Here is a 22697-nt window from a genome sequence, read left to right on the forward strand (position 1 = left end):
GTGTCCACTGGCAGAGGGTGAGGTGGCCCTGCCTCTGTGTCCTGCCTTGGCAGCAGAACAGCTTCTGGGCCTCTTCGCTGCCTCTCCACCTTGGACTGTGCCAAGTTCCCTTCTGGGAATCCACCGAAGGGGACCTTGAGGCCAGACAGAATGTTTCCAGGACAGGGTCATGGGGTCAGAAGACTGGTGGCCTTGGAGAAAGGCTCACTACTCCGTGAGCTGTTGTGAAATGTCTGGGCCACCGTGGGCCTTCGGAAGCTCTGTGCGCAGACCTGAGCCGTGTGCGCAGGCTGCTACCTGTGCAGAACTACCCTCGGAGGTGACGAGCACCAACTCACTTCCTGATCATTTCTGAAGACTACAGTATTATCATCCTTGTTCAGAGAACCAGAGAAACATGTAAATCTCACCGCATTGAAAGATCACAGACTTTCTTAAAATCATAAAAATCGTGCAGAAGGTTTTTGGTGATGTAAATCTGCCTAACGAGTCACATGCTGTGTGCTGTGTTGGGTCTGCCCAGGAAAGAGAACAGTGTGGAACCTGCGATCTGTACTCACAGCAGCGGAGCGAGGACCATGGGCCCCATGCAGAGGGAGGTGAGGGAGGTGGGTCCTGGTGAGGATGCAGGTGGAAGAGGGATGGTGTCCACCTGGCACAGAGGTCATGGATACAATAAAATCAAGTGACTGTGTGTCACCAGGAGCAGGTGATGTCAACTGAAGCCTTTGCTGAGATGAATTGGGGTGGTCTCCTGGATTTGAAGTGATTTGCCTTTGACATCAGACTGGCCCTGCTCGGGTGGTTTCCAGTGAGGTCTCCATGTGGGAGAGAAAAGTGGCTTTGGGATTTCCCGAAGGGAAAGTCTAAAGGGTAGGATTGGGAGGTACCCTGGTGTACGTAGAGCAGGTGAACTGTTGGGTCTACAGGGACGTGGCCATGATTCCTTGATGATGTCACTTCTTAGTGAAACAACAGACCCTGGGGGAGCAGGGGCAGCACAGCAGCTGGCCACGTGTGGTTGGGAGGGAAGGAGTGTCTGCCACTGAAATTCAGGGAAGCAGAGAAAAGCCAGGGTGGGTGACCGAGTGACCGAGGGACACATAAACCTGAGACTGGCCCCGGTGAAAAGGTGTAGTTGGGACACAGCTGAGAGGAAGTCCATGGAAGGTCATGGTGGACACTGGTGTGTGCAGCAATGACCTTGGTGCAGCTCAGGAGACATGGCTCTAGCCTCAAGGGAGAGAGAAACAGAACAAAAACTGCCATCTCAAGGCCACTTCGGGCTGAGCGCGGATGCTCACCTTGTCTCGTGCGGTCTCGGTGCTGTCTGCCTGCTCTGTGTGTGGGCTGGGCCATCCCTGGATCAGAACCAGGGGCTAGGGCACGGAGGCTGCCCCGAGTTGCCCTGCTGCCAGTTCAGGACTGGCATGGGGCAGGGAGGCCGGGATTTCTGCTGGCCTGGGGTGAGGCCCAGGGGCCTGCTGTGGACCTGAGCACCCACCAGCCTCTGTCTCCCAGCCTCTCTCTCCTCCAGTGCATCCTCCTTGCTCCTCTGGACATGCCAAGGCACCCCCCCCCCACACACACACACCGGCCACATGCAACTCTTCGGGGCCCTGGGCTCCTCCGTCTCCTCCAAGGCCTAAAGCACCGGCCCTCCCAGTCTTCCTGCGGGTGCCCACCCAGTGTCCCCGTGTCACCAGCTGAGGGGTCATTAGCCACATTTTATTCTGGCTTTTCTGTGGAAAGTCCCACCTTGCAGGTGCTGCTCACGCACAGACACCGGCTGGCCTTTGCTGTTTGCCCTGGTGTCTCACACTGTCCCGCGGCTCCACGCTGCAGTGCTCCCCATGCACCTCCCAGTGATTGACATGTCACAGCCCTGGAAGTGTGGCATCCCCTCCCCCGCGCCTCCAGCCGCAGCTCCTGTCTTCGGTGACCACCTCGTCTTTGTGCCTGTCCCTGTGTTGCCACCACAGGAATTTTCTGGATCCCGTGTGAGATCATTTCACACCCTTGATGGAAATCTTTCACTGATTCTCCTTCACCTTCAGGAAAACCCCCACCCCCCTGTGCTGTGGAAGTCTTTGCCTTTGGTGTCCACAGCTGCCCATGGACACACGGGACCAGGCCGTTTCATTTCCTAAAGGTGCTGGCTCCTGTTGACTGACTTTTCCTTTCTTCTGACCCATACTCGAGCCCCAGACATAGACCTGTGCTGACTGCGCCCTCTTCCGGCACCTCGTCTCTCCTGTCCCAGAGTGGACACATACGTCCCCTCTGGCCTCCTCTGCACAGCAGGTGTATCTGTGTATCTTGCACTTCACACATCAACCCCGAACAACCCTGTCCGTAGTCTCCCTGAGGACCGCGTTCCACCTCCTCCTAGGATGGACATGTTCATTTCACCTCCATGGTATGCCTGGCCAGGCCATGGTAAGCCCCAGGGCAGCCTCCTGAAGGTGCACGGGCCACCATGCACTGCTCAGCTTCTGCTCACTCGGCAAGTCAACTTATGGCTGCAATTTGCAAAGTGCGATGTGACACGTGGATGTGGGTTGGAATTAGTTACAATGTTTCCTTGAATCCTATAAAATTATCAGCAGGTAGCAGGATCTTCAGATGCCACCTTTAAGAAATACTGTTGCACTTATAAATCAGGATTTTCTAATACCTATGACATGTGAAACCTAAGTTGTCCTTTGTTGAGAGTTTTTTTTTTTTCTTTTTGTCAAAGGTACAGGTTTCAGGCACACTAGGAGAGTTAGACTGGTGACACCAAATGAGACAGAATTGTGTCTACCGTTATTTAGCGCCCATACCGAAGAGCTGACTGCGGTCTCTGGGTGGGAATCACCCCCCAGAAACCACAGGGACCTGCTGGGATCTGCACACCCGCTACCTTTGGTGGACAGCCTGGGGGTGCAGTGACATTGGCTTTCCACAGGTGACTGCAGGAAGAGTCCACTAGTGTCTGAGCCCTTCATGGGTCACATTATTGTCTCTTTCTAGCACGAGAAGTGTCCGCAGCTGCTTTGGATTTTCCCTGGACATTCTAAAGTGGGTGGAGGCCCTGTATTTGGCCTAGGGACCCTCACTGCCTCTTAGAAGAGTTCGGGGGAGGAGGGGCAGTCAGGCCAGAGGGTGCAGTGTGTCTTGGGTGGTGGATGGAGCAAAGGCTACTGAGTCATCGGACAAGGCAGGGCAAGAGCCTGGGAGCCTACGACTGCATGCAGGTTTCCAGAGAAGACCATGGCTCCCGTCCCACAGGTGCCCCCATCACCTGAAGTCTGGTGGGCACCTGGGACTTGGGAACGACACAGGTGACGAAGCACTGTTGAGTGCTGTCCCTGCTGCCGCAGGGGATGTGCAGTTTGCTGGCCACCTGCAGGACCTGCTTGCCATGGGCTGGAGAGGCCTTCAGCTCCTTCACTAGGTCAGGCCCACTCTCCAGGATCTCTTTGTCTTCTGAGTTTTCTAGAAGCTTCTGCTGGCCACAGCACAGGCTAGTGTGTTCTGAATCACATCTTTGATGCCGGACTACCACCAGGCAAAGAAACGTCTGAATACCACACGCCTGTTACAAATACACAAGTTTTTGCTAGGGATGTGCTTTAAGTTACCTCAAAAAATCAGAGTTACAAAACCTGCAGCGACCATGTAGTTCCCAATTATTATTTTTTTTTAAGAAATAGTTTTAGTTGTAGATGGACACAATGACTTTATCTATCTATGTGACTATGTGTCTATGTGTCTGTGTATTTATGTGTCTACCTATGTATCATCTATCTATCTGTTTATGTGGTGCTGAGGATTGAACCTCCAGTGCTTCACCTGTGATAGGCAAGTGCTCCGCCACTGAGCCACAACCTCAGCCCCCAAATTCTTGTGAATGCCCATGTCTCCTGGGCGCTTCGGTTTTATTGCATTTTATATTATTGTTATATAATAAATGTGACGTTTGTCTTCCAGGCTTGGCACGAGAAGCATTTCTTCATTTCCACCATTTCTCTGCCCTCCTGCCCAGTTTTTCTCAGTTTATTTCAGTTCTCCCCAGTTCTCTCTGTGGTGACTGAGGAAGTACAAGCCACTTTCCCGTGTCTCAGTATCTGTGCGTGTCTGACCCAATAGCATCACAGGCACGGGGACTTGCTGGGCCGTCCCTTGCCGCTGGCTGCCTGGCCTGGACCCCACAGTCTGCTGCCTGAGAGCTGCTGGGTGTGGGGTTCTCCTCTCGCTTTGGGGTTTCTTTTCCTGTGTGTCGGGACCTTTATCCCCTCTGATGACATGCATGATTAGGTGTGAGATCCTCAGAGTATCTGCTACAGGAAGGAAAGAAGAAGGTGCCTGTCAAGCCAGCAGGCAGGGACCATCCAACACCAGATTCCAATTCCCCTGATTTCTTTCCGAAATGGTGGTGGTCCTGAAGTTGCCCTCTTTCACCACTAGATGGTAGACAGTGGTCACACATGGATCTCATCCCCAGTCTCAAACTCTTTCACTTCTTTATTTTTTCAGCAAATACATATTGAGCACCTATTGCATGCTGGAGGGATATGCACAGTCAGGCTGGGGAGTGGCACAGAACCTATTTCAATGATGGCCCGGTCCCATCATTCCAGGAAGTGCCACAGAATATCTGTGGTCTGCTGATCCCAGGCCGGGCTGGGTCCGACTGTGGAGGCCCTGCCATTCTTTGGGGGGATACACAGAGTAATTAGGTAAATACATACAGGTGCTTTAAAATAAGTGCAGTGAGCAGGGAAAGGCCGCTCCACAAAGAAGAGGGCTTGAGACCCCCACAGGGCCCAGGGTGGTGAGTCCCATACCCCCATGGTGAGCTGGTCCCTCCTCTGAAGGGTCATTTTGAGGCGACTCCTCAGCCAGAAAAGCTCTCCAGGCAGTGTGGTTCCTTCAGCACCGTAAGCAATAAGCATTGGTGGACGATTCTGGACAGCTGCTCACTGGGAGTCAAAGCTGGGCGGGTTAGACTTGTAAGGCTTTTCTGGAGTCTCACATTTAGATATTCTCAGGATGGAGCCTGCTGCACCACCCAGATCCGCAGGTGGTTTAACTGGGGCCGGGCACTGAACTGGGACGGGCTGGGGAAAGCCTGCTTGTGGGTACTCCCGGGAAGCACCCGGAGGCCCACACCCTGGCCAGCAGACCCAGCCTGCCTGTGTCCCGCCCCGGGCCTGTGCCTGGCGAGCGCTCCTCCTTCCCTCCCTCCATTCAGGTCCAGCTCACCGGCCACTCCTCCAGACCCTCCCCAGCCATTTATCCAAAATGTAGATGCCCCTCCTGACCTCTGCTCCCTTACCTGTTGTTCTCTGTGCAGAACATGCCGCCATGGCTCATTCATTTGTGTACTTTATCCTCTACCCGCCCCCACCATCACAATGTAAATGCCACAGGGCAGAGATGGCCTTGGTAGCAGCTCCAGCCCTTGCCTAGAAGACAGATATCCCCACCGCTGGGGGGTGCAGTGATGGTCACGGCTCCTGGCTGGCTGGCTGGTTTTGCTGATAGGCGCTTGCCCTGGGCATCATTCAGCCCTCAGGAGTCAGCTGTGGAGCCTCAAGGTGATATGCTGATGGTGGCTGAGCCTTCACGGTTTGGGACGCTCAGTGGGGACAACTGCAGCTTTCTGGTCTCGTTCTGTAGCAGGCCAGGCTCTACTATTCTATTGGCAAAGGAGCTCATCCTGTTGGCCAATGAAATTCACAGGGCTGGCTCAGACTCAGGATGGAAAACAGATCCCACCCCTGGTGGCGAGGCTGAGTCACCTTGCAAGTCATGTGAATATGGGTGGATGAATGTATGGGTCTGTTTTCGCAGTCACTCTACCACAAATAATATGCTAAATGCAGGAGAAGTCTACTCCAAATGCTGGGAGAATGGAGGAGGAACACTCAGCCAAATCTTAGGGTTCAGGGAGGCTTTGGGGAAGCCAAGCATTCCCCATGCCTACAAGCAGATGCTTGCCATGGAGTGATGAGCTCCGAGCAATCTGTGCACAAACTAAGCATGGCTAAGGACCACTGAAGGCTTCCCCTGCTGAGAGGCATGCACATTTTCATACTGATCTGTTTGGCTCTGGATCTGAAGGGTGGCTTCCATGCTGAATCATTTCTATGATTTCTTCACTTTTCATGCAGGACTTCCCTTAAACAATGCCTGGATATCAACCCCAATTTCTAAGAGCTAACCAGTGTGAAAATACTAAAGTATTTACTAGAGTTCATGGGTCTCAATTAGACTTGGGGTTCAATAGTGGTGTCTTTGTGTCGGAGATCAGCGGGCTTATTAGAGTAGGCTTGGCCTTTTCCTTCTTTCACCAAATTATCTTCTGAAAGAGCATATTCTTTTGAGACAGATATTTTTTTCAGAACAAAGCTGATTTTCTGAGGATACTATATTTATCATAATCACTGCTATCAACAACAACATCATTACTCTTTTATTATGATCAACACCATTATTACCATTATCACCATCATCATCATTTCTGTAACTGTTACCACCATCACCATTATACCATCATCATCACCATCACCATCATCACCATCACCATCACCATCACCACCATCACCATCACCATCACCACCATCACCATCACCATCACCACCATCATCATCACCATTATTACCATCATTATCACTACCATCACCATTACTACCACCATCATCATCACCATCATCATCACCATCATCATCACCATCACCATCATCACCATCACCACCATCACCATCACCATCATCACCACCACCATCATCATCACCATCATCATCACCATCATCATCATCACCATCACCATCACCATCACCACCATCATCATCACCATTATTACTATCATTATCACTACTATCACCATTACTACCACCATCATCATCACCATCATCATCACCATCACCATCATCACCATCACCACCATCACCATCACCACCATCACCATCACCATCATCACCACCACCACCATCACCATCACCATCATCATCACCACCACCATCATAACCATCACCATCACTATCACCATCACCACCATCACCATCACCATCACCACCATCATCATCACCATTATTACTATCATTATCACTACCATCACCATTACTACCACCATCATCATCACCATCACCATCACCATCATCACCATCACCACCATCACCATCACCATCATCACCATCACCACCATCACCATCACCATCATCACCATCACCATCATCATCACCACCACCATCATAACCATCACCATCACCATCACCATCACCATCATCACCATCACCATGACCACTATCATTATCATCATCATCATCATCATCATCATCATCATCACCACCATCATAACCATCATCATCATCACCACTACCATCACCCCATCACTATCACCACCACTATCATCCCCATCACATCACCATCATCCACATCCCCATCCCCATTATTACCACCACTACCCTCACTATCACCATCATCCCCATCACCACCACCATTATCACCATCACCATCATCACCATCAATTTTATGATTGCCATTATCCTCATATGTAACTAGTATCCTAAAATTAGCTGGAAGCATAGACCAAAATTTTTAAGAGGAGGAAAAATTGTGTGACTAGATTCATGAAAAATATAAATATAATAAGTCAAAGCATGAGCAGATGATGATGCTCTTGTAGGAATGATGGAGGAGGAATGTAGCTTGCAATAGGTTTGGACATGGAGCCAGGTGAGGTCAAGGCAGATGTGAGGCTGGATGTGGCCTGGTCTTTGTTGATGTGGGATGGCAGAGTCTCCATGGAGTGGTGGACAGGATTCAGACTGTAGGGTGCCCCACGCTGTAGCCTGCCTCCTACCACTGAGCTTCCCTTGCTCCTAGGGGCATCCACAGAAGTCAGGCCTTTTGCTGGGCACCTGCTGTGTTCGTAATTAACCAAAGTAAGAAGCCCCTTTCTATAATGTTTGCTCGGAGAACTGGAATTTAAATCTGCACTATTAATAGAAGGGATTTAGCAGCCAATGTAAATCAGTTATGTAATTTTTAAATGGCTTCTTGGAAGAAAGTTGTCAATGGGGATTTCCAGACTGCTTTTTTGTTTAATATTACCACTTTAGGAAATGACAAAGTTTCTGTTATAATGCAAGATTGCAGAGGAGAAAACATAGTGAACTCATCTCAAGAACCATTATGATAAGCCTACAATGTCACGGAAATATTTTCCTACCAACATAATTGCAAGGCAAACAGCAACTGAGAGAGCTGCAGTTGATAAGGCTGTTTGTATTTAGATGCATTCTAGATTATCTGACCAGAGCTGATGTGTTGGAAATGCTCCTGAGGGTGGGGCCATGTTTTCTGTCCCTGATACCTTAGTCTGGCAGGCACTTTGGTGAAAGGTGGGAGGGAACAAAGAGCCTACATTTAGCTTTCTAAATGAAATCTATACTTCCACCCCACTCATTAGATGATCAGGTGACATCAAGACATTGCCACCTCCACACTAGGACCAGCACATGCTCTGTGATCCCACTGGGTTTTACTTACACATTCAAAGACAAAACTGTCATCAATCTCAAGATGGCAACCACAGAGCATTGGACACCAAGTGCATGTCCCTGGTCACATGGCCACAAAGCTGATGCTGGGCACACCTGTCTAACTGCTGAGACCCAGGAACATGGCTCTGGAATCAGGCTTGGTGCTGGCTCTGCCACTTACTTGCTGTGTGGCCTTGCAAGATGAGGATAAATTCAGTTTTTGCCCCCTAGAGCTGTTGTGACAATTAAGTGAGATGTATGCACAAGATCTAGCTCTGGGAGCATTGCATGTACCCGTTGGTGCTTACCCATATTACTGACTGGAAGCAGCCAAGTTCCAGCACCCCAGGGTGCGTCCTGCTCAGCTGGGCCTGTGCTTCAAGACCCCCAGGGCCTTTTCAGGCTGCGGGAATCTCATTTCCTGCTCTTCCTGCTGTGGGCTCTGGTGTCTCCCCCAGGGCACCCCCTCTGATGGGCGCTGATGTCTGTGCCAGTGGCCCAGCTCAGCTGCTCCTGGAGTCTCCTCCACGGCACCCAAGTTGTGAGGCATAGTCTTCACCTGTTCCTGGGGCAGCCCACTGGGCTCCCACCCCTCCAGCTCCTGCCTAGAGACCCCCTTCTGAGCCCTTTCAAGAGTTCTGAGGCGTGGAGGGCATGAATTGCCAAAGCGGGGGTTCTGTGTGTTGTCTTCTGTCTTCACACCCCTGCTTGGAACCTCTCTTCGCACCAGTTCTTTGTGCGTGCCCAGTTCAGACTCAGACCTGGACTGTAGTACCCATACGTAACTTGTGGGTCTCTGAGCCACTGCATGCTGTGTTCTGGGAGCAGAGAAGATGTGCAGTTCTTGGGTTCCTCTGGTGACCCCTCTTCACCCACCATGGCCCCACATTCATGGGCCTTGTGCCTGGATACCTGCACTGCGTGGGTGCCCGGGTACCTGGGAAGGGTGCTTCTTCAGTGAGTTAGACTCCCACCAGCTCAACTGTGTTCCAGCTGGGACCTGAGTGACTGATGCTGACCCTGGTCCATACCTGCTCAGCACTCCACAGAGATGGACAGAGTGCAGCGCTTGCCTAGAACCTCTGCTGCAAGCCTTGGGCTGTTCTGACCACCTGTGGCCTTCGCCCACCTCTTTTCAATCTTTCTGTCTTACCACTCCATCCCCTCGGCCCGTGATCCTCTTCCTTGCTCCTGGCCTTTTGCATGTTGTCAGAAGTTGTCGCATTTTTTTGTGCACATGAAAATGGTCTGGTGTCACGTCTGTGGTAGTGAATTCCCTGGCGCTCGGTTCAGTAGAGCTACATGAATCCCCAGGCAGTTGTGGGCTCCTGCTGGCCACGAGGGCCCTCTGGTGTGAGGAGGTGCTGTCCTTGCCTGTGGAGCTGGAGGCCCAGAGGCCACGGTCCCTCTGGGGAGAGATGGCCCAGGAGCAGTCTATCCATCCTTGCCTTCTTTCGAGCCCTCTCCTCTGAACAGCAGTCCCCCTGCAGGTGTCTTGGCAGCAAGTGATCAAGAACAAAGAGTGGGGTCTCCAGTGCTCTGGTGTGCAGAAGGGGCGGCCCACCAGCCTGCTTCCAAGGGGCTTCACCTACAAGGGAGGTCGATGAAGGATGTGCTGCCCACGCAGGGGAGGGCCGGCCAAGTGGCCTTCATGGTGAGTGTCGGCGTGCAGAGCCACCCCAGCCACAGAGCTTTCTGGAACCTGGCTGCTGCGAGGCCAGAGCCTGGGCCCCCTGGGCTCCTGGTGAGGCTCCCAGGCTTCCTGGCAAAGGAGCACTGCCTCCCAGCACCTCCCATTCCCAGGTGCTGGTGACATCACTTGGTGTCACCCTGTGAGAAGCACCTCACCTCACTTAGCAGGCTTCACCCTGTCCCACCGGCGGCGGTCCCCCTGCAGACGTGAGTGGCCCTGGCCTTCTCACACCCCTGTTTGTTTGAAGGATCTGTCACGGTGGTCCCCCCCCCCCCTCATGAATGATTGCCGTCTGGGCCAACTGGCCTCAGCTGAGATTCAGCCACACTGTCCTTCTAAAGGCATTGGTAGGAAGAAATCAATGGGTAGCCTATCGTGGGACCTGCTTCTCCAGCTAATGATGACCATCAAATCCTTGGAGTGTGGCTTCCAAAGTCAAGTACCCTCCACTGTGGTCTCTGGCCTCATGGCGGGATTTTGTTCAGACTGAAGGAGGCCGTGACAGCGCTTGCTGCTGCATGTTGGCAGCTGTTGAACCTGACTGGTCGGGGCTGCAGGAGGAAGCCGCGGGTGGATCGCAGGCTGATTCTGTTTCCGCTGCCGGGGTCTCGGGTCTTCCTCCCCATCCTCCTCTACTTCGGCTTCTTCATTCGGCCGAGTGTCGGGCACTTCTTTTAATGTCACATTCTTTATTCTAAAGAGTTCTCCTTTAATGTTCCACTAAGCATGTGCTTAAGGAAAAAACAAAAACAAAAAAAGGCGAGTAAGCACAGACAGAGCCACCTGAAGTCCTGCGCAGGAGAGAGCCCTGCCAACTCACCTTTGCCTGGGACTCCACGTCGCTCCTCCCCAGGCCGCCACCCACCCCCGCACCCCTAGATGACGTCCTATTTGCATACTCTTCTACGATCCATTGATTTGAGTTGATTATATGCTAAAAAGCGTTATTTTTAATAGTTGTAACTGATTTGTTTTGTGGCTCTATTAGTTACTTAACCAATTTGGCCTCCAGGGGCCTGTGAGTTACTTTCTGTTTCTTAGAGAATTAACGGCACAGCTCTGACGGGCACTCTGCTCACCCCGACTGTGCACACTCGGTTCTTTCCCCGTGTGCACACGGATATGCCAGGGCTGCCCTCCTGAAGGTCCTAGGCGGGGGGCTGGGTCTCGCCCCACCTTCCCACCCGTCTCCTTGGGAGGCCGGCTGCTTCTTTCAGGTCGGCACTAGCCGCCCCCATTGTGGTCTACTGGCCTTTCTCATTCTGGTCCGCGTCTCATCTCTGACTGGAAACGAGAGCTCTGAAGCTGCCCCACCTCTGGGCCCAGCCCTGCAACCTGTCCTCCTGATCCTCCTCCCAGCCGCAGGGCCCCACGCTCCTGGATTCTGACACTCGCAAGCTGCGCGGTGAGTGGTGCCTCTGAGCGCGGCGCAGGCCAGGAGAAGCCTGGTCACCAGGCATGCTCTGTGTGGGGCTCTGTGCGGGGCGATGTGCGGCCGTCACCTGGCGAGCGTGGTGGGGCCTCGGCTTCGTGCCAGTCCCTTCTGGGGTGTTTCCAGGGTTTTCCGGCAGGTGTTAAGGCACATGATGTAGTAGACATTTGTCAGTATCCCATAATTGGTTTAGCTCTTTTGAAATAAAGATTTCATGATAAATTAAAAAAAAGGTTTATTTGTTTTGACAAGTTCACGTGGTACCTTTGTATTGTGCCACCCACATGTCATAATATAAAGTGGTCCCTGCAATTAGCTCGGTGGTACTATGACTTTAAAAATGGCTGCTTTGTAATTTCTGACAATTTGAAACTCAACCAAAGTGCTCCCTACAAACACCCTGAGTTGTGAGATGACGTTTCTTCGGCTTCGATGGGGCAGGAGCCCAGACACAGCCGCCATCCCTCAGGATCACCAGCAGTCATGAGCAGAATGAGCCCCAGGGTGTCCAGACCCAGAGCGGGCAGGGGATGGGGCAGGACCGTGGCTCTCTGGTCCCTGGGCTCCTAATGCACACGTGTCTGTCAGGAGTGGAGCAGGGGTCCTTGTGCATGGTGAAGCATCGTGGGGCTGCCTGGCCCTCCCAGCAGAGCCTCTTTTGTTTCTTGGCCTGGACTAGTGGAAAGCATAGTCTTATTGCTATTTCTAATCATTTCCTCCAGGATTTAGTTTTTCTTTCCTTTTTTTTTTTGGTTGTTATTCTCTACAGTTCTGGTGCCATTCTAACGTTGATTGCAACAGGATCCATTCCTTTAGCTGATGAAAAGACCCCTTCTCTTTGTTCCTAGTGTTTTCTCTGGGTTTTTGGGACCCTGCAGGTTACCACTAACTGACTTTGCCAACCTACACCGTACGGAGAAGTAGCAGCAGCAACAAGAATCCTCTTGCTCTAGAACAAAACCAGAGCACCTTGCTTGCTGGTTTCCTAGGAGGCTTGTCCTCTGTGATTGTCAAGTAAAAATAGAGACCGTGTTATTGTCTGTGTTTGGCAAAACGTCTTACTCACTTAACATGCTTTATAAATAACATCAGGAATAGTGCAGCTGAGTCGTTAGCTGTCTCCCAGTACTTTTCCCACCGAGTTCAAAGCTGACTCCCTCTCTCTCCTCTTCCCACGTCGCTGCTTCCCGTGGCATTTTAATGAGTTATTTTGGTCTAAACACAACACATCACAATGCTCTTCATATACGCATCTTATTTATATCCACTAACAACCACTTAAGGACGATTTTATTATCTGTACTTAGTGGATCTGGAGATGCTCAGGTTGCCACTCTGGGGCCGAGACAGGTTAATTAATTTATCAAAGGTGGCACCGTTAAGAAATGGCGGAACCAGGATTTGAACTTGGGCCGTGTGGCTCCAGGGTCTGACTGTTCCCACTGTAGCAGCCACCGTACCACGGTGGCTCTGGGCCCCAGGTGCACACAGCTCATCCGTGGAGGAGGGTCCTCTGCTGTGGAGCTGCTCGCCCTCTGCCTGGTGGCCATGCCTGACCATCTCAGGTGTGAGTGTCGTATGTTGGAAATAAAACTCGCTGTTAGCCAATTCAGGGACCGTGAGCCGTGTTCCTCATCTGTTGTGCTAACCTGTTCTGTGAGTCACTGCCGGGTGCCGGTGTGCTCCTGGGAGCTGGGCTGGGAGTACCTCTGGGTGGTGGAAAGGGTCTTCCTCATTCTCTGAGGCCAGACAAGGGGTTCTGTCCTCGTGGAGCCCAGGTCTGAGGGACAGTGAAAATGTGCTGAGGGTAGGAGGAGCTGCTGGAGCCCCTGGCCCACCAAGGCCCAGGGAGGCCTTCTGCAGAGGCCAGGCGGGTGAGCAGGAGCACCCAGCCGAGTGGGAGTCGGCTCTGGCAAGAAGGGCACCACCTGCACCCCTGCCGCTGGTTCTCCTTCCCACCCGCCGAGAGCCTGCCCCGCACACTGCACTCCTGCCCACTGGCCTGACTTGAGGGGACAGCGGGCAGCTCTTACTGAACCAGCTGCACCTCCAGAAAGCAGATGACAGGAAAGGGCTCGAGAAGGCGCTGAGGACTGCTGCTTCCACGTGCGTCCGGGGCCGCCCCACAGCCTGGGTTCCCCTAAGTGGCCAGCATGTGAACGAAGCCCTCCTCCCACTCCTCTCCTCCTCCTCTTCTCCACTTTCCTCTGCAAGACGATTTTGAGTCAGGGAACCTGAATTATTGAGATAACATGTCACTCCAAATCCATCATTCAGATCCAAAATGCGGGTTGGCGAGTGCATCTACTGATCGATGTTTTTCTGCATAGACTTGACCTTGGCCTGCATTTCTCTTCTGTGAATCTGAGCAAAGTCAGGTGCTTACGAATGTCAGGGCCTACGCTCTTACTGGTATGTTGGGTGGTCAATCCAAACCGCCAGGTAGTGGGCCTGTGTCCTCTCATGCAGCCCAGGGAAAGGTCAGGAAGAGCATATTGCCCTGGTGTTCTCATTGTTGATCTAACTAAGCCTGCTTCCTAAATAGTGAAGCCCAACAGAAACACAACCGGGAATGGCTACACACGCCCACGGTGTATACAAAGGTGCACAGAGCTCTGCCTTTCCCTGGACCTGCACCTGCAGTGATACCTAAATCCACGTCTGTGTCCACGTAGCTACCTAGACACAGGTGGAATGTGTAGGCTGGAGGATAAGAAGCCAGGGAGGAGAGCCCTCACCAGCTGTGCAGCTGTTAAGTCTATCTCAGCATTTGAGGGTGAAGCCGAGTTTTTGTGTTCACTTTCACTCTATTCAGGATATGATGCAGGTGAATGTGTGGGTGACCTTGGAGATGGCTCTGCGCTCCTCTGTGTGCTCACCTAGATGGAGCTGGTGGGCTACCAGGACTTCCCAGGTCCGGGTCCCCTAAACCTAGTGGCCCTGCACACTTGCAGGACACTTTGGCTTCCCTCTTTGGGCATGTCCTGTCAGACCTCTGCTTGGGTCAGATCACATGAGCCTTAGAGGAAGACTCTGGTGATTCTTGGCCTTCTCCACTTTCTCTTCCATTCCTGAAGCAGGTTGCTGCTCAAAAGGAGTCAGAACAAAATGAGGACAAGCACCTCCTGTGTGTCCAGGCTCCTCTAGTGGAAGAAAGCCCTGGGCATCACAATGCTCCTGCCCCAGGGCAGCCGTGAGCCAGAGTGTGGGTGGAGGGAAGGGGTCAGCAGCAGGGTTATTCGCGAACCTGGGGGTGGATGTAGCAGTGCACACCTCAGCAGCACCGTGAGGTGAGCGGGAATGTATGAGGAACGCCCGACTCCACACGGAGCCTCGGGCAGTGACATCTGGTTATTAGTGGCAGTTGGAGCTGGCAGGCTGTTCAGCCTCAGTGCCAGCCTTCACACCTCACTGAGAGCCCTGTTCAGACTGGACTCCCGACCTCCAGCCCCCTCATTTCCCCCCTCTGCAGGAGGTAGTGTCCCAACAGCTCCCTTCTTGGTGATGGAGTGCAGAGCCTGGCTCGGCCCTCTTCTTATTTATGTATTCTGTGGACGCCACCTGCTTCTATCTCATGCCTACTGCCTCGGGAACTAGGCGAAGTATTTATCCCAAAGAAACCTCCCCCGTGGACACGCTGCGGGGTGGAGCTGTCTTCTGTGGCCATCGAGGCCCGGGGGCACCACTGCAGTAGATGCTCCTAGCAGCCCAGCAGCCTGCACCTGCTGCTGTCACCCACTTCCCCTCTTTACCTGGCCACCTAGGGATTGTTCCTCCAGGCGCCATTCCACTTGGCCACAGAAGTGTATTCCAAGAACAAAGGAGTTGGGGGCAGGCCTGAGAAGGAGGCTAAGATGCAGCACGCTAGCTAGCGACAAACGAGGCTAGATCCTCTGTGGAGAAGAATCGTCTTTTATATGGTGCCGCAGGGACAGGACTCAGATCCTGAGCACAGGACCAAGGCAGGACCATCCCCTCTCACCGGGCGGAGGGCGGGATTTTCTCTTATTTTTATTGTAGTTCTTTTGTATTTAATATACAAGAGTTTGACAAAGTACTACAGTATAATCATCTAATAATATCCATTTTACCCCATAAAATTATTATATCCAGTCTTAAAATGTTAAATATGTCACTATTAGAAGAGTGTAACATAAAACTCAGTTTATAATATTAAAAATCGTAACATGACACAATGTTATCAATCACATTCCCTGGTAATATTAAACTTTCCTCATTTTTCTTTAATTTTGCATTTTTAGTGTAACAAATTGAGATTGAAGCAGCAGGCTTTTGTTCCCAGTCTCTGGCAATGAGTGGCAGGAACGTGATCCGCAGAGTGAAGACAAAACGTACCTGGGGAACTCCTGATACTTAAGACTGTTTGGAGTGGAGTACCGAGATCCCAGCTCCCACCTGTAGCCAGTGCAGGACTGGCCAGGACGTCCCGGCAATTACACAATCTTTGCATTTGACCACTTTGAATACGCGTGGACAATTAGAAAAAGGCCTGAATAAAGCTCTTCAGAGGTCTCTGTTTTCTCCTGGTGGTTTCTTATGAACTCTGAATATCTTACTTTAAAGCCAGAGCAACCTGTCAATTTGGAGTTTCTATTTTTTAAAAAATAAACATGTTAATATCGCTTAGCACAGCTGCCTGTCTCTCTGAACATGTCCTGGAAGATTTTTTTTTTGGTATATATTATTTTTTTAGTTGTAGTTGGACATGATACATTTATTTTATTTATTTATTTTTATGTGGTGCTGAGGATCAGACTCAGGGCCTCGCAGGTGCTAGGTGAGTGCTCTACCGCTGAGCCACGGCCCCAGCCCTGTCCTGGAAGATTTAAATGGCAAGATCTTTCCCGTGAGTGTTGGAGACGTCTTGGTGTGCTGACTCACTGTTGTCAAGAGACTGGAGCTGTGACGATACGAGTAAAGTCACTGTTCTTTCACACGTAAGCAGAGGGACATCTTCTTACAAGCTTTCACCTGGGGATGGATGGAAGACGGCTACCGTGAGGTTCTCAAGACTCGCAGCTGTCCTGGGCCAGGCTCCCCTTGGCAGTGAACCCTGAACTCCGCGGTGGCATTGCTGTCCAAGCTGTCCACCAGCTCCGGGGTGGAGCTGTCCAGGCTGCTGAGCCAGGGAGCACCTAGCTTCCCAGGAGAAGGGCGTCTTTGGAAGGTGTGGGTGGGTCTCCGGTCGGTGCAGCTCTGATTCCTTCTGCTCACGCCCCAGAATGAATGCGCATCCGCTCCCCATGCGGAGCAGCCCCTCACTGCAACGTTTGTGTCAGGCCTTCTTCCCTGGCTTCTCGAAGGCACCCGTGCCCTCCAGTGGCTGCTTCCTGGTGTGTCCTTGAGGTTTTCACTGCTGTCTGCAGCTGCCTGAGGGCTAGCTGTGGAGGCCCAGTGAGCTCTCCTCCATGGCTGAGAGTTCTTCTGCGGGGAGGCTCTGTCCCTAGAAACTCTAGTTGTGGCACAGGCCTGCATGGGGACAGCTACCTCTCTTTTATAATTGGATTGGAACGTCTTCAGGCACAGGACCCAGGTGGCCTGCCTTTCTGGGAGACAGTGTCCCCTCTGGAAACTGGCTAGTAGCCCTGAAGGACTTGCACTGTTGCACAGACTCACTGGGCACCTACTCGCACCAGCGTCACTGTGGACAAGGGAGAGGGATGACAAAGGGCCACTGCCTTTCACATAGTGTGGGTGCTGCCTGGTCTATGAAGAAGGGCGGTTTTACTTGGGGGATGCAGAGGGAGGGGCAGTGGGTGTCTGCAGAGCTGTGAAGGAGGGCATGGGTGACCCAAGAGGTGTGACAAACTGCGGCATGGCATGGGTGTGGAACTTAACTGAGACCTGTTGTGTTGGGGACCCGGCAGCATCCTCTGACAGCCCTGAGGTGCACCACCTCGGGGAACCCTCTGGACGGTGGTGTTTTCAGGGGTGGGCTGAGGGTGCTGGTTCGGATCAGCTCCTGGCTTCTCCTGACTCTGAGTTTCTCATCTACCACATTTCAGCTCACGACCTAGTTCATGGATTCAGGGCCTAATTCATGAGAAGCCATGGATAACTCCAGGGAAGGGTTTGCCTTAATGAAACCAGTCCAGACTGCAGGTTAAAACCATGCTCCCCTGCACCCGCCCAGGGGACATGATGGGCAGTTCAGTTGGCTCAGCCTGTGGAGCGAGGGGGTATGGATTGCTCCACGTTTTCTGGTACAAATGCTTCAGAACTGAGAACAGTCAACCAGAGAAAGGCTGCCTGGCACCAGGTGAGCTGTCTGTGGCCAGGGAAGAAGGGGAAGTTGAGTGGCCAGCCCAAAGTGGGGCTCATGACCTCTCCCAGGTGGTTTGCTCAAGATAACTAGTCCAGTCAACTAGGGAAAGGCACAATAACCACCCAGGCTTGGAATTCAATTTGGGTATAAAAATTATATTCATGGCTCTCCTTGTGCATTTTATGGGCTATTTGATCATAAAGTAGAGTTATTTCATGGAATTCTCAAAGGGCTATTTTATATCTTTTGTGCACACAAAGCCAATGAAAGACGAGACGAGACAGCATCCACTGAGTGTACTGTGTGATTGTTCTGTGCTTCCACACTGGTTCTTTCCTTTCTGGGTATGAGAGGTTTTTTCCTGTTTCTTTCTTTTCCCTTTTTGAGAAGGGGGAGGAGGTAAGGGTGCTTTGGGTACAACAGTGTAACTATTGTTGTCACCATGCTTGCATTCCCTCAGCAAACACCTGCGTGTGTAGGGACTGAGACGAGCCTGCCTCCTTGCCAGGTCTTTACCCCACTGCTACCACAGACCTAAAATAATGTTCATTTACACTTAATTTTAAAAATTGCCTCAGCATATGTTGGCAGGGCAATTCTAAGGGAGGCAGTCTTTTCATAGGACTTGGGGCATGGTCTTTGATGGCAAATATTTCAGGTGGGTGACGAAGTGTTGGTCCAAAATCTATCTGCATGGGACTTCTCCCAATGTGCTCAGCCAAAAGCAGCACTGAGCCACTGCTAAATCATCCTAACGAGTTAAGGATTGTGTGTGGCTTTGTTTTCTGAAGAAAATGCATTTGTATCTGTTTCTAAAACTGTCAGGGATCAGTCAAGTAAATATTCCCATGGAAGAAAAGAATACCCGTTTGTAAGACTCCATGGGACTTATTTCTCTCTGTGATGAGACGGGATGTCCAGGACAAAGCTGTGGTTCAGAATTGAATTTCTTTTTGAGCGCGGTTCCCACCAGAGTCCCAGCTGATGTGGGAAATAAATAACCCTCCTCCCTTCCCGAGTTGGTGCGCAGACACCTCCATCAAGCCCACATGCTGTGCAGAGTGGGCCACTTTCCATTTGCAGGCTAGGCTGCCAGTGGTTAGACTCTCCACCACGGAGACCAGACTGGGCTCCTGAAGGAAGAGGCAAGGGTCCCACCTCAAGTGGGGGTGACGGGAGGTGCCCGGGGGAAGGCTGTCCCAGGCTGCAGAGCACAGCCTCGTCGGCAAGCTGAGCCTCGAATCCACTGCTGTAAGGAGCTCTGGTGACAGTGCTGCTCCATTGGCCCCTGGGCTCCCTCCAGTGCGCCCCCCCGCCCGGCTCTCTCCGCTTGGGGCCCTGCAACATTGGCTTCTTTTCTCTGCCCTCTGCACCCTCCCCCGCTATGCAACTCTACTGACCATGATGGAGGCATTTTTTTTTTCTATTAAGCAAATGTTAGAGATTCACTTTTATGTCTAAGAAAACAAAAACCACAATCTCCTGCCTGTATTCCCAGGACTGCATGTCTCTGGGCTTGCGATGGAAGCTTAGCCCCTCAGCAGAGAGGACGGCTCCCCCATGCTCAAGGTCACTGTCCTTGCCTGCCCTCGTGGGGCAATGCTGGCGGGCGAGGTTTCTGGGCCCCGTCCTCTCGGCGTGCCCGTGGCCTGTCTTGGAAGGTGGCTTTGTTGTGGATGTCTGAGGTCCTGAGGGGAGCTGTGCTGGGGCTGCAGGCCGACAGGGCCCAGGTGGTGGCGAGGACCAGGTCCTGGGTCTTGGTCTTGGTTTGCCACTTTGGCCAGATACTTACTATGATTCTCTGCCTGAGCATTTCCTGTGACGTGACTCCCCACCGTTCTGGAAGTTCTCTGTGGGGTGGAGCATCCCAATCGGTGGATGATCCTCAGGCTGTTGGTGTGTTTTTACCTGCGTTTTTTAGTAGTTCCAGGAAGACCACAGAGCAGACCACTAAGATGACGCAGCCAGTCTGCTTCCCATGAGCGGGGAATCGGCTTTCCCCCTGTCTGTTCTCGGCCTTGGCCTTCCTCAGGCCAGGGCAGGCTGAGGCTCCTGGCACTAGCTCCTCTTCAGAACGTGTCGTCCACAGAGCCAGGAGGCAGGCATGAGCTCAGAAGAGGAGAGAGGAGAGACCATCTTCAACCTCCTCATGACTTAGAGCTTTGGCTGGGGCAGACCCGAGTTCAGATTCCTCTCTGCAGCACTGACATGGTCATGGCGTGAGGCAGGCTGATTTCTGTCCCTGAGTATTGGTTCCCAGCAGTGGCGGACGTCTCTTACACTGCTCAATAGTAGCACACAGTGGGGGCTAATACATGGTAGCTGCTTGTACTTTGCAAACCTGCTTTCTGACTGCAACTAATATGCAGAAGTTAAAAGACAGTCTGAATGCTTCTTCTGCCAAAGTGAAGATTCCCTTCCAAGGTCACTGGTCTTTTTCAACCATGCTTGTTTCTCCAACTAAACTCAAAGATCCCCATCTTCTAGATGCTAGGAAGACAGGGCGGCTCATCAACTCGTACCTGCCGCTCTCTGTTCCGTGGGATGGAGAACAATATGGTGTGGCTTTGGCCAATCATTTGTTCACAAGGGTCTGGTGGATGATGGGTCTGAAGCATGGAAGAGTTTTTGAGAAAAGAGAAACAATATTGGAAGATGAGGACAAAGAAATGACAGGTGACAGAGAAGACGCAGGTCACGAGGAAGGACTGAAGAAGACAGTGAGGGGGACAGTGGAGCATGCGTTGGTTCTGTGTTGGGAGGAGGTGTGAGAGGGATTAGTGCTGCACATTCCACAGGCCACACCCACTGCCTCTGCCAGCCCGGCTCTGCTCTCACTCTGGGGGCATCTGCCCCGTCACTGTCACGTGCAGACAGTGGAATCACACACTCCACCTTCAGGCAGAGTACACAGCTTAGAAATATGACGTCAGAGAACTGCTCCCTTAAAAAAGCTCACTCTCAAGAGACACCTCTCTCAACCAAACATATTTTAAGTGATGTTCAAAAATTTGGGATGGGAATCAGGCTGAGGGGAAAGGCTTTCTGAAATTTGATGTTAGCTAGGCGCCCATGCGTCCAGTCTCACGGGGGAAATGAGTTTTGAAAGAAGAAAACAACGATACGTGTGTCTTTCCAAACCGCAGTGCAGTGCAAGTATCAGACTAAGGGAGATTCATACACTCACTGGCTCCTGGGTCTCAGTGGCCCAGGAACCCATAAGAAGGCAGTGGTCCGCCCCCTGGCATGCCTGGGCCATAGCTCACGGGCCTGTGTGCCAGGTTGAATTTTATTTAACCTCTCTGTCGCGGTGAGCCAACAGATTGTTGAACCACTGCTGACACTGAGGTAGGGCCTGTACTCAGGGCCCAGTCCGCTAGGCAGGGTGAGACTGGGCACAGAAGTCTCCATCAGAGGATAACATGATCCGTCGAATTAAGAGAAGAAAACGGATACTGATCATGCAGTGCAAACAAGAGATGCTCCCTATTGTTGGAGATCATGATGGGTGGTCTCTTCCTATAAGGCGGTGATGCAATAATTCAGTGATGTTCTTAAAACTTCCGGGAAATTTCCAGCATTTCAAATCCTACTGAGGCCATTAAGTCAAGACTAATTTGGACATGGATATTTGTCTTCTCCAGAAACACATAAATGGGATCAGACGGTCAAGGTAGTTCAAGTAAGTGGCAGCTATTAATTTCACTGAAGGCCCTCGCTCGGTTGGCGCTCCTGGTTTGAAAGGCTGGTCCTCCTCCGGGGGTTAACTAGCACCCTGCTAATGGAAACATGCCTGCAAGACAGAGCGGTGGGGTTTAATGCACCCTGCTTTGCATGCAGAGTTCACGAGCAGTCTAGACTAAAGGCAGATGAATGCACAGCCCCTTCTGCGTTTCCAGGGAGGGCCGCTCCCACTGCAGCACGTGTGTAAATGGGGTGCTCTCCTGAGGCTCTGGACTCCAAGTGCCACAAAAGGTCACAACCTGAAGCCCGACTAATGTGGGGTGTAGGTGTACCCTGAGGCCCTTTGAATGACAGGGAACGTGGAGTACTCTGCATGAAAAGTGACCTCTAATAAGAGCCCCTGCTCTTGTCTATCCAGTGATGACAGTGACGAAGGGGGCACGTCGGTGTGTCTACACCTGGTCAGAGCATCGCAGGGGGCAGGCTCCTTCAGGAGGAAGGAAGCGGAAGCGTCCGACTCAGCAGTTTCTTCTTCTTCCCTTCTGGGCTTCCCGGGGAGATCCAAATAGAAGGCAGAGCGTGGAGTCTCTCTCAGAGGCCCGGGCTGCAGCCCTAGAGGCGTCTCTTCACGGGGCCGTGCTTTCCTGGAGTCTCCTCTGAGCCTGTCTCAGAGGCTGTTCCTGTGACAGGGCTGGGGCCCGGGAATCTGAAGCAGCCGGAAGGCCCCCTTCATCCCGAGTCGCTGATCAAGTCAGAAAGAGCTCAGACGTGCCACGCAGAGTGACAGGCAGAGGGAAATGGACACTCGCAAGGGAGAGAGGAGGGGGACAGAGTGCCTCTCCTGCTCGCCAGCTTTATTGGAGATCCCAGGGAAGTTTCCAGAGAGTCCCGCCCACGGCCACCTCTTGACTTTTGACTGACAGCCGGATGACATCAGGCGTTCAGTTCCCCTCTGCCCTGACAACCGTGGGTCACTTTGACCCGTGCCGACTGGTTCTTACTGGATTTTTTAAACATACATTTGTGCAGATTTTATGGTCAGAAGGAATTTTCCTGATCTCCCTGAGT

Source organism: Ictidomys tridecemlineatus, chromosome 13 (genome assembly GCF_052094955.1).
Source record: "Ictidomys tridecemlineatus isolate mIctTri1 chromosome 13, mIctTri1.hap1, whole genome shotgun sequence".
Lineage (NCBI taxonomy): Eukaryota > Metazoa > Chordata > Mammalia > Rodentia > Sciuridae > Ictidomys > Ictidomys tridecemlineatus.